Here is a 14,945-nt window from a genome sequence, read left to right as displayed (position 1 = left end):
CAAGGTGAGAAACTGAGGCAAAGGACACTGCCCAACGTACTCTGGGGTAGGTGTTTTACACATGGTCATATGCTTTTGAATCATGGTTGTGGTGTTTTCCCAAGTCAGGTTATTTTCCCTTTTTTATTAAAAGTTTTCTTTGCTATACAGGGCCGCAGTGCTTGCGAGAGGGGAAGCATTGCTTCTTAGAGGTGCCCAGAGGTGGTGGTTAGTTTTCCCAGGTTATGGGGTGGTGGCTTGAGCCGGTTCTGTATTGTATTGCTAAGTAGATACTGAACCCAGCCCTGTTGCTGCCAACGCCACCTGGCAGAAGGGCTACATAGAGAAAGGATAGACAATTAGGGACAGGGATTAAACATGAGGGATTTTTTTTTAACCTATTTGCTCCATTTTTAGTTTGAAACCTTTTCTATTTGATCCTTTCCCCTTCTTATTTTGAGCCCACCCCTTTTATTTTCCATTTTGACCAAATGTAACTTCCTGCCATGTCCCTGGCTTTAATCTTCCCATCCCCTTTTTAGTTTCTTCTCTTCCTGGCCCATGAGACATTGCATCACCAGCTGCATAATGCAAAGACAGAGATTAACTGGATAGTGAATCCCATGTAAATGTCAGTAATAAGGCAATTGCTGGGACAGCAAGTTTGAGAAAATGGCCCCTCCTCCTGCTGGTAAGTCATTGCTCCTACCTCCTGCATCCACTCTCCTGGAGAAGTAAGGGAAGGTTGGGGTCCTAGACTCAACTACCTAAGAATACTTAGGGAAACCAGTTTGAGAATTCTTGAGCTGTACAGCCATATGGAGGGATTCAATCAACAGGAGAGTAAAAATGTAGGGGTGGCAGGCAACAAGTCTCCCTCAGCCCCCAGTGCTCATGCCTACACCTAACTTTCCCTTACTCCTAACTCTGTGCCTTCTTTAACTCTGCCCCTTATGGTTAGAACAGCCTTCCAGTCAATCTCTATCCAGCCCCATCCCTCTATGATTGTTTCTGAATAGTCCATGCTATTTCTTGCATTAGTATTAGATCAGAACCAGCCTGGATAAATCAGAAATAGCACAAAATAGAAAAGAAAATATTCACCAGTGCTTGTTCTCTGAGGTGATTACAGATATAGAAGCCAGGGGAGGGAGGATGGATCTTCCCTCTACCACAACCCAAGAAATCAGGTCAAGTCAGGGGCTACTACTGACCACACTTTATGTTTTAGGTTATGGAGACCCCTTTTAGATTTATTTTGTGCAAGTTAGACATCAGCTGGACTATTGAAAGCTAGGTGAGCCCATTTTGTAAGACACTTTGTAAGGCTCAGGCAAGCTGGGACAGTCCTATTGTTCTTGTATTATTGAAAAGGATAAACAGGAGCATCCCCTTTACTGTCTGTATGCTATACATTATTTTGCATATCTCTATTATGTTTTCTCTTACTGAACTCCTCTCTCAACTAAATGGATCCAATCTTTTCATGTCCCCTCATATGGAAATCTCTCCACTCTTCCAAATATTCTCATCCCCTGTTTCTGAACTCCTATTTCTGTTATATCGTTTTTGAGATACGGTGCCAGAATGGAACACAGTATTCCAAGAAGGGTGATCCGTTGATTTATATAACAACATTATATAAACAGCAAGATTAAAGCCAAATAAAAAGACTATTCATCTCAATGGAAAGGTAATCTTTGCAAGTGGCAGAGAGAGGCTTCCACACTAGATCTATAACAAAAACATTGTTTATATAATTGCGAGTTTCCTAAGAGATTGAAAGCATTTAATATCCAAAGTTCTGATCCGGGGCACCAGAATAGGGGGGCCAGAAGACCATGCCCCCCTTTTTACTGGCCATAAGGGTGAGCAATGGGGAGGAGGGGGCAGAGAAGAGCGAATTGGGGGTGGGATCTTGAGGGGTAGAGGTGACACAGGAGTGGGGCTGCAGGGGAAGAAGCGGTGTGGGGGTGGAGGCTCAGAGGGGGATGGGCAACACGAGGGCTGGTGCTTGGGGAGAAGGAGCGGGGCAGGAGCGGGACCTTGGGAGGTAGGATGGCCAACCCTCCTGGATTGCCTTGGAGTCTCCAGGAATTAAAGATTAATCCTTAATTAAAGATTATGTCATGTGATGAAACCTTCAGGAATACATCCAAGCAAAGTTGGGAACCCTAGGGGGGCACCTGTGGCCCCTCTCCCGCACTTTCAGGGCACTTCTGCCACTCCTGGTTCTGATCAAGATAAGGAAAGGCAAGGCCAGGGCTATCCTACTAGTCCCGATGTGGCCAAGACAGACATAGTTCCCTTACCTCATTTAGCTGGCTGTTTGCCCTCTGATCACTTTCCAGACCATCCCTCATCTTCTCTCTCAAGAAGCCAGGCAAACCCTTCCCCCGCAGTCTCTGCGTTCTGGCTACGTGGCTGATCTCTTGAGATCAGAAGGACCATTTGTTTGATGAAATTGGTTTTCAGTAATCACTCATCATAGAGTCCAGTGTCTGGGCGGTGAAGGAAGGGCTGGAATGCCTAAGGACAGTGCATTTTTGACTTCTTGTTAACCAATGTGGTGAGACAGAAGTTTACTTTTGTTACTGGCTTCATATAATCTAATGAGTCTAAACTAAATCTAAACACAACCAGTTGGGTGTGTTTTCCCTATTTCTCAGCAGTTTATCCTGAATTTGGCATCCTCAGCTGTGACCCACTGAGGCATGGTGTTAGGAGGGCTTTGGCCTTTTAACTTGAGAGGACTAAATCTTTTAGAAAGTCTTTCAAATTCTTTCTCTATTGTGGACAGATCTAAAGGGTCGGCCATCTCCAAGCAGAGACTCTAGGCAGATATAGGGCTGCATTAATTGTTGCTATCAATCTCAGGGTCTCCAACTTCCTTCAGGTGTACAAATGCACTCAACGAGATCTTTCTACTTGAATAGCCTTTCTGAAAAATTACTGAATTACCGTTACTGAAATGTATAGGTCCAGGACTTGGACCTCTATATGTATCTTTTTCTGAACATTATGCAGTAACCCAGATCTCAGCTTCCCGTGCTACGTTTGGCTCTGCTGTGTTATCTTCAGTTTTGGACTCGACTCCAAAGCTCCCTCCTCCTCAGTGGAAACTGCTCGGTAGTCACCCAGAGTGAAGCATCCATAGTGTCACTACTCGAAGAAAAAGAGGTTACTTGCCCTGTGCAGTATCTGCGGTTCTTCGAAAAGTGTGTCCTTATGGGTGCTCCACTACCCTCCCTCCTTCCCCTCTGCTCTGCTCTGCTATAGAACTTCATGGCAGAGAAGGAACTGAGGGTGGATTTACTACAGCGATGGAAGAACTCCTTCTGTTGCTGTGTGAGGCCATGGCTATACTACCGCTTATGCCGGCAAAGCTTATGTCACTCAGGGGTGTGAAGAAAAACACCCCTCCTGAGCGATATAAGTTTCACCGGCATAAGCACCAGTGTGCACAGCGCTATGTCAGCAGGAGAGCCTCTCCCGCCGACATAGGTTCTGCCCCTCCTTGAGGTGGTTTTATTATGTCGACAGGCGAGCTCTCTCTCATTAGCATAGAGCGGCTACACAAGGAATCTTACAGCGGCACAGCTGCAAGCTCACTAGTGTAGACCCAGCCTAAATGTCTATGCTACATTGCTAGAGTAGATACACCTGCTGCCTAGACTGCAAAGTTTCACTGGCATAGCTATGTCAGCTGGGAATGTGGGGGTGGGGGGGGAAAGCACACTGTTTGCAAATGTAGCTATGCTGGCAATACCCCCAGTACAGGTGCAACTCGGCAAAGCTAATGTCTTCCAGGGAGGTGGTTTAGCTATGCCTGCAGAAAAACTCCTGCTGGTTTATGCTGTGTCTCCACTAGGGGGCTCAGCCAGGATAGCTAATCCAGCAATGCATGTGTAGTGTAGACAAGCCCTGATAATAGTATTTCACTGTGCTCTAATAACACTTTCCTTCTGTAACCCTTCCTTGCTTTAGGACCTGTGGTGTGATCTGGGATATTGATTTCTTCTCTTTGTTATGGAGAGCACTGTTTGCCATTCTAACAGTGAGTGAGACAATGGGTAGCTGTAGAGATTAGGGAAGGACCAATGGAGTTTAAAAACAAAGGGGATATAAATAAACCATCTCCCTTGTGGCTAGAGGTGGGAGCCATTTAAAAATAATAATTAAAAACCTCTTCCTGTTAAAGTGCCAAGTTTGAAAATGGACTGGGGCCGTGGGACCTGCTCCCTCAGAGTAACTCACTGATGGTGAGACTAGTGGTCTTGGGGGAGCAGAGCATATGTAAGGGAAGAGGCATGTCATGGGCAGCTCCTGGTGTATTCAGCATCCAAAGGGCTCCCGAGAGGGTGTGAACCAATGACTGCCAGAAGTGTGTGTGGGGGGGGAATTGAAGAAGTCAGGTTGTTCCCTTGTGGGGAGGCTGGTCAAAGTCATTTTGAATTCTTATCCTATCCTCCACAGTGCTAGCAACCCCTCCCAGCTTGGTGTCCTCTGCACATTTTGTAAGCAGACTCTCCACCCCATGATCCATGTCACCAAGGAAAATACTGAATCGTACCCAGACCCAGGACAGACCCCTGGGGGACCTCATTACAGGTGTCCCCCCACTTTGACAGCAAACCATTGTTAACTACTCTGGAATACAGTCTTTCAACCAGTAGGGCACCCATCTTTTGATAACTCCCTCTATGCCTCATTTCCCTAGTTTGTTTATGGGAATGTCATATGGGACTGTGTCAAAAACCTTACTAGAATCAAGCTACAACATATCTACACCTTCCCCCCGTCCGCTAGGCCAGTAACCCTGTCAAAGAAAGGAAATTAGGCTGGTTTGGCATGATTTCTTTTGACAAATCCATGTTAGTTATTATTTATAGCCCCATTGTCCTCTAGGTGCTTACAGATTTATTGCTTAATAATTTGTTCACCTCTGTTTTTACACGTAGTGCGGGACAGCCAAAACTTAAGGTTGTAGAATTTGTTGCTGTTCTGTTTTTCATCCCAATGGAAGGCTTTATTGACAAAGCAAGAGCAGTCAGGATTTTTCTTAATCTAATTTGTTCTGGAATGGCACTTGACAGCTGGGATCATGCTGCCAAGAATGTTCTGGTCCTGGAACCTGAGCCAGAATCCATGTTTATCCAGTTGCATCATCCCTTTTGGAGTTAAGTGGTCTCAGTGGATCATGTAGTTCCCTGATGAAACTACCGGGGGAGAGAGGTAAATGGCAAAGTGAGTTCTAATAGGAGTGGAACAGGAAAAGTTTGGCAGAACCAGTGGGTTTGCAGGCCCCTGGGAGAGGTGGAACTGAGAGGAGTGCAGTAGCCAATTGGCTCTTGGGTGGGCAAGACTGGGTAGGGTCACTTTCAATACGGATAATGCAGAGAAGGCAGCTAGCTCAGTACCAGCTCAGGAGCGTGACGGAAGCAGGGAGAAGAGTGAAGTTGCTCAGTGCTGAGGCAGATGGAGATAGCTTCAGAGTCAAGTCCTCCTAAAGTGCAAATGAGGGATATAGTGGAGGAGGCAGGCCCCTGCAGCTCTTCACTTGGGAGGAGATCGGGCTCCACCCGGGGCTGGGGGCACCCGCAGCAGGAGCAGTGGCTGGTGATTGACAGGAAGGTCTATGACATGAGCCAGTTCTATTGGTGGCACCCGGAGGGCGCACGGCTTATCAGTCTCTATGCAGGGCAGGATGCCCCAGTAAGAACCAGGATGGGGGCGGCGTATAGCAGAAGGTACCACTGTGCAGGGCAAGATGACATGGTAAGAACTGAGAAGTAGGGTCATGTTGCTTGTCAGCTACTATGTGGGACAAGATACCATGGTGAGGCCCAGGAGATTTGTCAAGGTGTGACCAACCAATCAAAGGGGCTGGAAAACTGGCTTAAAAAGCCAGCTGGGATTTCTTGTGTCCAATGAATTCAAGGGAAATACTACAGAGATGTTATGGTCAACTGTATGCCTTCCCCACCCCTTCCCCAGACCTTAAAAGGCTATTTGCAAGTGAATCAAGTGGAATAGGACAGGGCTGGACTGACTGGACTTCAATGACCCCTGATGGTGTGTCACATGCCAAGGTACAATTCAGACCAGTGTGGGGTTGTGTCATTGCCTGCCCTGCAATCTTGGGTGCCTCACAATACTTTGCTGTTGTAGCTCCCAACCTGGGCGGCTCACAAATAGCCATCCATTGTGCAGGTCACACTGAAGTGTCTGTGTATAGCAGCAGTCCGGGTCCAGCAGCTTCGTCTCCAGCAGCCTGTCAGCAAACACCAGCCACACCCTGGCTCCCACCAGCCTTGATTACTACTTGCAGGGTGACAATAACACACTCCCAGTCCTGGATTTTCCCAAAACTGTGTTCTGCACTGTCCAGCCCTCTCCTGGGTAGTTTGGAGAACAGAGGTCCCTTGCCCATGTAAGTGGGTCAATATTCAAGAGTTTGCTACTTTAACCGGAGTTACCAAACAGTTTGGTTTAAAGACAACACTGGATTGGTTTAGATTAAAAGATAAAACAAGTTTATTAACAGTAGAAGATAGGATTTTAAGTGAGTACAAGTAAAAGGTATTAAAGTCAGCAATGGTTACAAGACAAATAAAGATAAAACACTTTCTAATAGCTAAAACTTTACTTTGAACCAAATCTAGCTTGTTAAGTCCTTACCACATGTTCCCAGCAACATGACTGACCAAATTCTCTGGTCGGGATTCTCCCCTCTCCCCCAAAGTCAAAGGGCTGGTTCCCTTGTTGTGAAAGAGAGAGAGATGGAAAGAAAGATGCCTTGGGGTATTTTTGCCCATCGCTTTTATAGTCCAGTCACCCTTTGAAGTGGATTCTTCTGATAATTATCCCTCAAAGCAACGTTTATTCAAACAGTGAAGAAGGAACTGGTGGTGAAGGTGGCTCCATGCTCTTTCTTCTCACCTCTTCTCTGTTTTCTGAAATGCAGATTTTCCTGGTCTCCTGCCTTTATGCCCCCCCACGCACACACACACACTTTGCTGTCATGAGGACTCTGTGTACTACATATATGTAAACTGAGGTACACACGTATTCCTTTGTTTAGGACAGACCTGTTGAACAACTTTTTCCCAGGCAGGGCTGTGTGATTTTGAACATATGCTAATAACATCATAAGGGGGATTTCATAACTTTACATATAATATTGCTACATACATTTCACCGTGATATTATTGACCAGCACTTTTAAAATGATACCTCACAAAGCATATTTTGTACAAAGATTATTACAAAGTGGGTAGTTTGTGAATACAGGGTTGCTTCTCAGCACACCGTGGAATGCCTCGTTGAGGCTATTGCAGCCAGCCATAATGTAGAGCAGCCTAAGGGATGTCTAAATTATGTCTGGGACTGGCCTGGCCCTTAACAGTGCAGATGTGCAGGGGAATACAGGGACTTACAGCTCCCTTGTCCTCCATCCCATCCCAGCCCAAGCTGCCCTGAGAAGACCTAAGAACATAAGAACAGCCACACTGGGTCAGACCAGTGGTCCATATAGCCCAGTATCTTGTCTTCCAACAGTGGCCAATGCCAGGTGCTTCAAAGGGAATGAACAGAACAGGGCAATTATTGAGTAATCCATTCCTTGTCATCCACTCCCAGCTTCTGGCAATCAGAGGCTAGGGACACCCAGGGCATGGGATTGTGTCCCTGACCACCTTGACTAATAGCCATTGAGGAACCTATCCTCCATGAATTTATCTAATTTTTTTTTTAACCCAGTTATACTTTTGGCCTTCACAACAGCCCCTGGCAACTAGCTGCACAGGTTGATTGTGTGTTGTGTCAAGAAGCACTTCCTTTTGTTTCTTTTAAACCTGCCACCTATTAATTTCATTGGGTGACCCCCGGTTCTTGTGTTATGTGAAGAGATAAATAACTCGTCCTTATTCACTTTCTCCACACCCGTCGTGGTTTTATAGCCCTCTCTCGTCTCCCCCCTTAATCGCCTCTTTTCCAAGCTGAACAGTCCCAGCCTTTCAATCTCTCCTCATGTGGAAGCTGTTCCAAACCCGTCATCATTTATGTTGCCCTTCTCTGTACTTTTTCCAACTCTAATATCTCTTTTTTGAGATGGGATGACCAGAACTGCACCCAGTATTCCAGGTGTGGGCGTACCATGGATTTATAGAGAGGCATGATATTTTGTCTTATTATCTATCCCTTTCCTAATGGTTCCTAACATTCTGTTAGCCTTTTTGGCTGCCACTGCACATAATATGAATGTCTGCAGATGTGGCACAGCTTGAAGATGTGGGTCACAGTTTTTAGGGATTAAGAATAGAGGTGGGTGGGAAACTATTTTTCTGCCTTCCGAAATGCATCTGAGACCTTTCAAGAGTAAAAATATGTGTGTGTGTTTGTATGTGAGAGAGAACAGCCTGGTGGTTAAGGCCTGCACTTGGGCTGTGGGAAACCCCAGTTCAAGATCTTCTTCTGCACTTTGGTCTCACAAATCAGTGTCTTAACCACCTGGCTATTCTGGGGTGAGTCTCTCTCAGACATTCCATCCTGAACCCAAAAAACTTTTCCCATCAAAACTGGTACATTCCCGTGAAACATTTCAGCTTCAATTAATTGGAATTTTCCAAGAACAGCAACAATCAGAAAATTCCCAACCAGCTGTAGTAAGAATCATATTTTCTGTCACGGCTAAGGTTACACAAATCCTAATTTTGGATGTTTATGAAGTAGCAGAAAGAAACGATTTAAAAGGGATGGGAAACTTCCATTCCTTACCTTCCTAATCTGAATATTCAAATTCAGGTAATTTTTTTAAACCACAAAGAGACAAAGCTGTTATTTGATGCATATTTGAATTAAAAGTTTTTTTATAGCCCAAGATGTGCAGTAGGATGTTTTTGAACCTATCTAATATTGCACAAACTACTGAGTAGAATGACTTTTCCTTCCCACTCTTTGTAGCTCTTATTGCTAGAATGCCAGTAATTTCTGAACAACCTTATTAGACTCAGACATATCTTTTTGCTGATGCTGTCATGTTTTGTTTATGTTATGTTTTGTGGATGCTGTTTTAATAGATTGAATCTCTACTTGTACTCATTTAGAAAATAAAAAGATCTCTTCTCCTATCCACTCTTACCATCTCTTTATAGTCTCTTCTAAAATGACTACTGAGAGATCATCGCTTTTATAAATTTCAGTCCCCTCTGCCAGATGAGTCACTCACCAGGGGGAACTGGTTCCTCTGGTCTGCAGCCAGATCATTGTTCTGTGGTGCTTCCCTTTGATTGGAAGAGCATCAGGTTAATGATTTTGGATTGCTATTTTTAGCCCTTTGCTAGGTGCAGGAATTTCTCCAAAACCTCCAGTGTGTTTTGGCTCAGAATAGAGGCTAAGGGGCAAAACTGAAGAGACAGTCCAGTTTACAATCCAAATGACAATCACAAAACAAAACGCAGTTTGTAGTTTGATATAGACATGTGCAGACATATACCAATCAACCACAGTTTATTTTAATGTAATTAAGCTTAAAATAGAGTGCATGCAGTGTTGTATTAAACTTTATCCCAGCAATATCTTGAAAAGACAGAGAAGGAGGAGGGAGGGGGCCTTCCCGAACTGTATTGCTTCTTACTGTTTCATGTTGTTTGTGTTTCCCAATGCTTGATGTGTTGTTTTCTCACCCTATTCCTTTGTGCATTTACAGTATGCCTTTGTAGCTTTCCATATTAATAAAACTCTGGTGAGAAAGTCCATGAACATGCTGCTGACTGGGTAGCTGGCACCTGGTCAACCCAGCTTTGAGCCCTGCAAAAATGTGAGTGTATTTAAGGGATGGATGTAGGGTGTGATCTGGGAGTCACGTTTGTTCCCAAAAAAATGCAAAACCAGATTTTTCATTCACTCAGTGGCAGCCAGAGCTCCTAGTACACATTATACATCATACTGCATCATAGAGCCACAATGCCAATGGACAGGAATGCTGATCAGCCATGCTTTTACCTTGGTGCAATATTGACCCTCACTGAGCTCCCCTACTTCCTTCCCCCCCCCCGCCCCCATCGCAGTGATTCCCCACATAGTGGTAGCAGGTAGGAAGAACCCATCAGCCATTGGATATCCCCAGTATCACAGATTCCCTCTAGGTATGGCACAGCCTGGCAAATACAGACTGTCCCAGTGACTCCCTCTGAGGGAGCATAGATTTCCCCCACTTCCACAGTGATCTCTGTGCAGAAAGGTATTAAACTGGACTTTTCTTGTTGCCCATCAAAAGCAAGAAGTCAAAAGGTAATTCATATTACAACACAATGCAATTCTGTTTATGTACTACATTGCAAAATCAATCAATGCATGTTATGGAATATACCACATTCTCCTTCACATAGCAGCATTCACTGTCAGGTACAGAAATAACAGGCTTCGCTAGGAAAGATTCTTATTGCCCAATTAATTTGTTAAAACATAAAAGTTACATTAACAGTATTTATTTCAGAAATTTTTCAGTGTAAAGGTTGAATTATGGCATTTATCTGTTCTCTTGCAATTTGCATGCATTTCATGTAAAAGCTCTCAAGTGTTTATTTATAAGTGTTTATTAAGGAATTCTTTTCTGGAATTTTCAAATTAAGTTTGCTTCCAGAGAGGCTCTATTCTCAGAGGTGTGAGGGTAGATACTTAAAATACGAGTGTGTATGTGAGGGTAGATACTTAAAAGACGCCACCTTGGCCAACACACCACGGACTGAACTGGCAACAGTCTGACATCCTCTGTGGATTCGGTGCAGAGGGGGCCATATAATACATATTGGCCAGTGGGTTGCATATATAAGGTTGAATATTCACTGCCACAAAACTTAATTAATACAGAGTTAAGGCAAACTTAAACTTCTGAAAACCAGGAAATACAGAATTAAGGTAACGTCTCTACACTCACACAACCTTAACTCTGCTTCCCTGGAACTAGCAATAGGCACAGGGGCCAAACAAAATCTGACCTATCCCTAACACAGAAAATGGCAGATTTTCTTATGTTGTGTCCAACATAATTCTATACCATCATTCCTCTTCAGATCCTCTCACTGACCCTCACTGTGTTAGGTGTAGCTGTACTGACCATGGGATTAGTTGCAGCTCCCCATTCCAATTTCAGCATTGTACGTCTGGGCCGTACATCAGTCATGCCTATTCTCTGCTCCCCAAACGTCTCCTGTGGCATACACTGAGCATGCTTGTTCCCAGCTCCCATCATGGAGCTGGTCCGTTGTGCCTAGTGCCACTCAGGAGAAGTTCAGTGAGCCTCTCCGATAACAGAACCAATTTGTCGTGGCAAACTTGCCTCTCTGGCATCATTTTCAATGTGGTAACTAGTCATTCCCATGTCAGCCCACCTGCATACCACCATTCTGGGTTTTATATCCCAGACACAGTACAACCCACAAGACTGTCTCAGAATAGGAGCCAGGCAGATGGGTAGATATCATGGGGGGGTTCACTTGTGAGGTGCAGAGCTTCCTCATATTTGCACACCTCTCACACTTCCAGAAGGGGCTCCACTGTGGCCAGATGTTGGGCAGCAGAACACACAAACATACACACCTTTTAGACTTCCTGGGGAAAGAATTTGAATGCACACTCTTGGGATGCAAGGGTCAGGACCCACTCCCTTAAGCCACCAGTGATCATGTTATTCAGGATGTGTCCCTCAACAGGTTGTTTCTGAGAAAACACTAATTTGTAGAGGTGTGAACTGTGGTAAACAGAAATGTTAAAACTTTTGTGCTGCAATTTATTTCAAAATCAAGACTGGAAGATATGCTTTAGTCAAACACAAGTGATTGAGCTGAAAGTATTGGTTCTTATATAGGTCAGACTAGATGATTTAATCATCCCTTCTGGCCTTAAACGTCTATGAATCTACCGAATATTGCTGATTCAGGCCATAGAGTTGTACCCAGTAATTCCTGCACTGACTTCTGGATGAACTAGAGTATATCTTTTAGAAAGGCATCCAATCTTGATTTAAAATAGCAGTTCCCAAACTATGGGAACCCACATGGGGTTGAGGCATCAGCAGATGGGGTCATGATCCCAATCAAATATTCAAACCAATGACGAATGCGTCCGGACCCACTCTGTTTATACATCCAAGGATGGTGATAGCCCTTTTAGCCACAGCATTCCTCTGGGACCTCAACTGATCACATACAATGGATAAAAAGGGCCATTTTAATAAAGCAAAAGCTTCTATTAATTTTTTTAAATGTCTGGGGTTTTTTTTAATTGAAACTGAACATTTGAAACTCTTGACATTTTGGGGGGTTGTTTTTTCCCCTTCCTTATCCCTTTCCCCACTGAATACAATCATATGTCAGTGTTTTTCTTTTCTTCTTCTTCTTCCTTTTGGTGCATTTCATAACTTTTCAAAACTTCCTCAACTTTTGGAAAAGTTACAGAATGAAAATGAAAGTCTCTAACTCTGCCACTCCATCAAACTCCCTTATCAAGTGTAGAGATGAACCAGTTCAGCTACAATAGCTGAAGACACACCTACCCTTATGTCACTAGTTTTAAGTATGTCCCTAAAGTGCTGTAATAATAATTCTCCCCCCACAAATTGCTGGTAGAAAACTTCCATGAGCTACGTGCCATTGTCAAGAGGATGGGACTCTTCAAACCTAGTTATCTTTTTTTCTTCCTGAATTTCCTGCAAATTCTGATGTTAGAGGCTGCAGGCTGGTTCACTCTCTGGTACATTGGAACATCCTTCATGCCCTTTCTCACTGCAGCACTGCTGCTGACAACAGCTCAGGTAAACTGCCCAAATCAGTGTTGTGAGGGACACATGTATTTACATGTCATATATTCCTACTCTAGTCACTTCCTCAGCTGCTGACTCTGCTATGGCCCTTTGCCCTGTTTCATAAGATGCAGCTTCTCCAATGGAGTGTCTGCAGCATCCAGCAGTGATGGTTTATTGGAAGATTCAGGCAAAGTTGTTCAGAACAGCTAAAAATACTGTAGTGCTGCTGGGAACAGGGAGCTCACAGCTTTTTTAATCTGCAGGAGGAACTGTGTCTTGTAGAAGCTATGGATGTGGGAAACTCAGACCTCTTAAGTTGTCACCCTGACTCAGAAAAAGGTTCTGAAGAGAAGTAGTGAAGGAGCACTGGCTGTAGGGAGCTCAGACCAACTCCAGTCCCTATCTGTCTCAGAAAGCACATACAAGAGAGATACTGCATGACGTGAACTCAGCCCTCTGTAATGTGCTTTTCATGTGAGTGTAGTTAGAACTAGCAGCCCACATTTCTCCTATCTATAGTTTATTGGGTCCCCTCCTCTTGCCAGTCTTCTTCCCGCACTGGACATGGCATGGCCTGCGTATAAGCTTTTGTGTCTGAACGATTAGGTTCGAACTCCCCCTAATCACAAGCTTTCCCTTTCTGTAGACAGAGAGAACATATTTTCCCTCAGTTGAGTTGAGCTGGTTGAGGTCATCCCTCAAATAACTCAATCAAGATGAAATGTGTTACTCTGCATCTACACTCAGAAAAAGGTTGCAATTAAATTGAGGTTATCTGACCAATGACAACCTCTTTTCACGTGTAGACAAGCTGTGTCTGTCAGCCAAGTCAGGTGGTGCTCTGTACCTTCACCAGGTTGAAGTTGGGATGCACTGAAAAGAGGAGTCCCCAGGAATTCATGTATAGAGACACATGTGTTTCTGATCCCTTTCACTGTGCTCTCCCCAATATGGGCTTGGGATGCACTGATAATAAGGTGGGGGTGTTCTTTAGGACTGAGTGTATAGCGGATACAAAAGATGTCCCCCATAATAGCAAAGGGCACGTTCATCAAATTACGTTGTTTAAATGATAGTCCTAGGGACATCTTTTACCCTGCACTGTGAGTATGGAGGGTAGAAATTGATTCCTGGTGTCATCAGGAGGCACTGCCATCCAGTTGGAGCTGGGGTTCACTGGTTGAGGCTGGTTTTATAGAGTTTAAAGCCAGAAGGGACCACCAGATCATCTAGAACTGCATATGGACAGAGGACATAGCACTGCCCTGCCTCTGTTACAGAAGTGCAAGGAGCCCTGGCCCAATTTTATCAGTGATGCATTTTCTCTTCCAGTTCCAGGGCTGGTGGTTCCAGCATGATTTGGGGCACCTTTCAGTCATCACCAAGTCCAAATGGAACCACTTGTGTCATGAGTTTATGATGTGCAAGCTAAAGGTAAATGCCTGTTGGAACTTCAGCAAGGTAGGTTAAAAGAGTGAGCCGCTTCTGTTCAGAAAGTCTCTTATGGATAGCCTGCCCCATAAACGTAGCAGAGAGGAGAACATGATGCAGTTCTCAAGGAACAGGTGAACAAATAATGGACGAGGGCTCACGCAGGCTTCCCCATGCCCCAGACATGTGAGCTCATGGAAGGAAAACTGCTAGAGGGTCATCCAAAAACTCATCCAACAGGAGAGGCAAGGCACTGCAACAGAGACCTTCGGATGTTCTTCCCTTATGTTTATTGGCTGTTCCCTCCAGTTCCTGCCTTCAGAATCTCTTCACTTCAGTCTCACTCAGCCTGCCCTCCCTGTTCCCCTTCTTCACTCCTTTTTTTCTTTCTCTTTGTTCTTTTATCCCCTTCCTTTCTATGTCCCTTTTCTCTTCCTTCTCTTCCTCCCCAACAAAACCTCACTCAGAACTCATTTTTATTTATTTACTTTGTGGAATTAATATGTTTTCAGCCATTATATTATTCGCTCTGCTTGTATATTAGATCTTTTACTCCCCCATCTCTACCCCTTTGTCTTGTCGATTTAAAATGTAAGCCTTTCAGTGCAGGGACTGTTTGTCCAGTGCTTAGCACAACAGGGCCCTGATCTCAGTTGGGGTTTCTAGGCACTACCAGAGTTCAAATGATAAAATAATAAAAAATGAGGCAATTTATATTTGGCAGCAGTGT

The 14,945-nt window shown here is 44.4% G+C and overlaps 1 pseudogene; it reads left to right on the top strand.

The window, feature by feature from the left end:
- The first annotated feature begins 5,218 nt into the window (after positions 1 to 5,218).
- On the top strand, positions 5,219 to 14,718 carry LOC125637877 (acyl-CoA (8-3)-desaturase-like; annotated as a pseudogene).
- Positions 14,719 to 14,945: the final 227 nt, after the last annotated feature.

The sequence above is a fragment of the Caretta caretta genome, chromosome 6 (assembly GCF_965140235.1).
Source record: "Caretta caretta isolate rCarCar2 chromosome 6, rCarCar1.hap1, whole genome shotgun sequence".
Lineage (NCBI taxonomy): Eukaryota > Metazoa > Chordata > Testudines > Cheloniidae > Caretta > Caretta caretta.
Note: the sequence above shows the minus strand (reverse complement) of the source record. Positions and strands in the feature narration are given on the sequence as shown.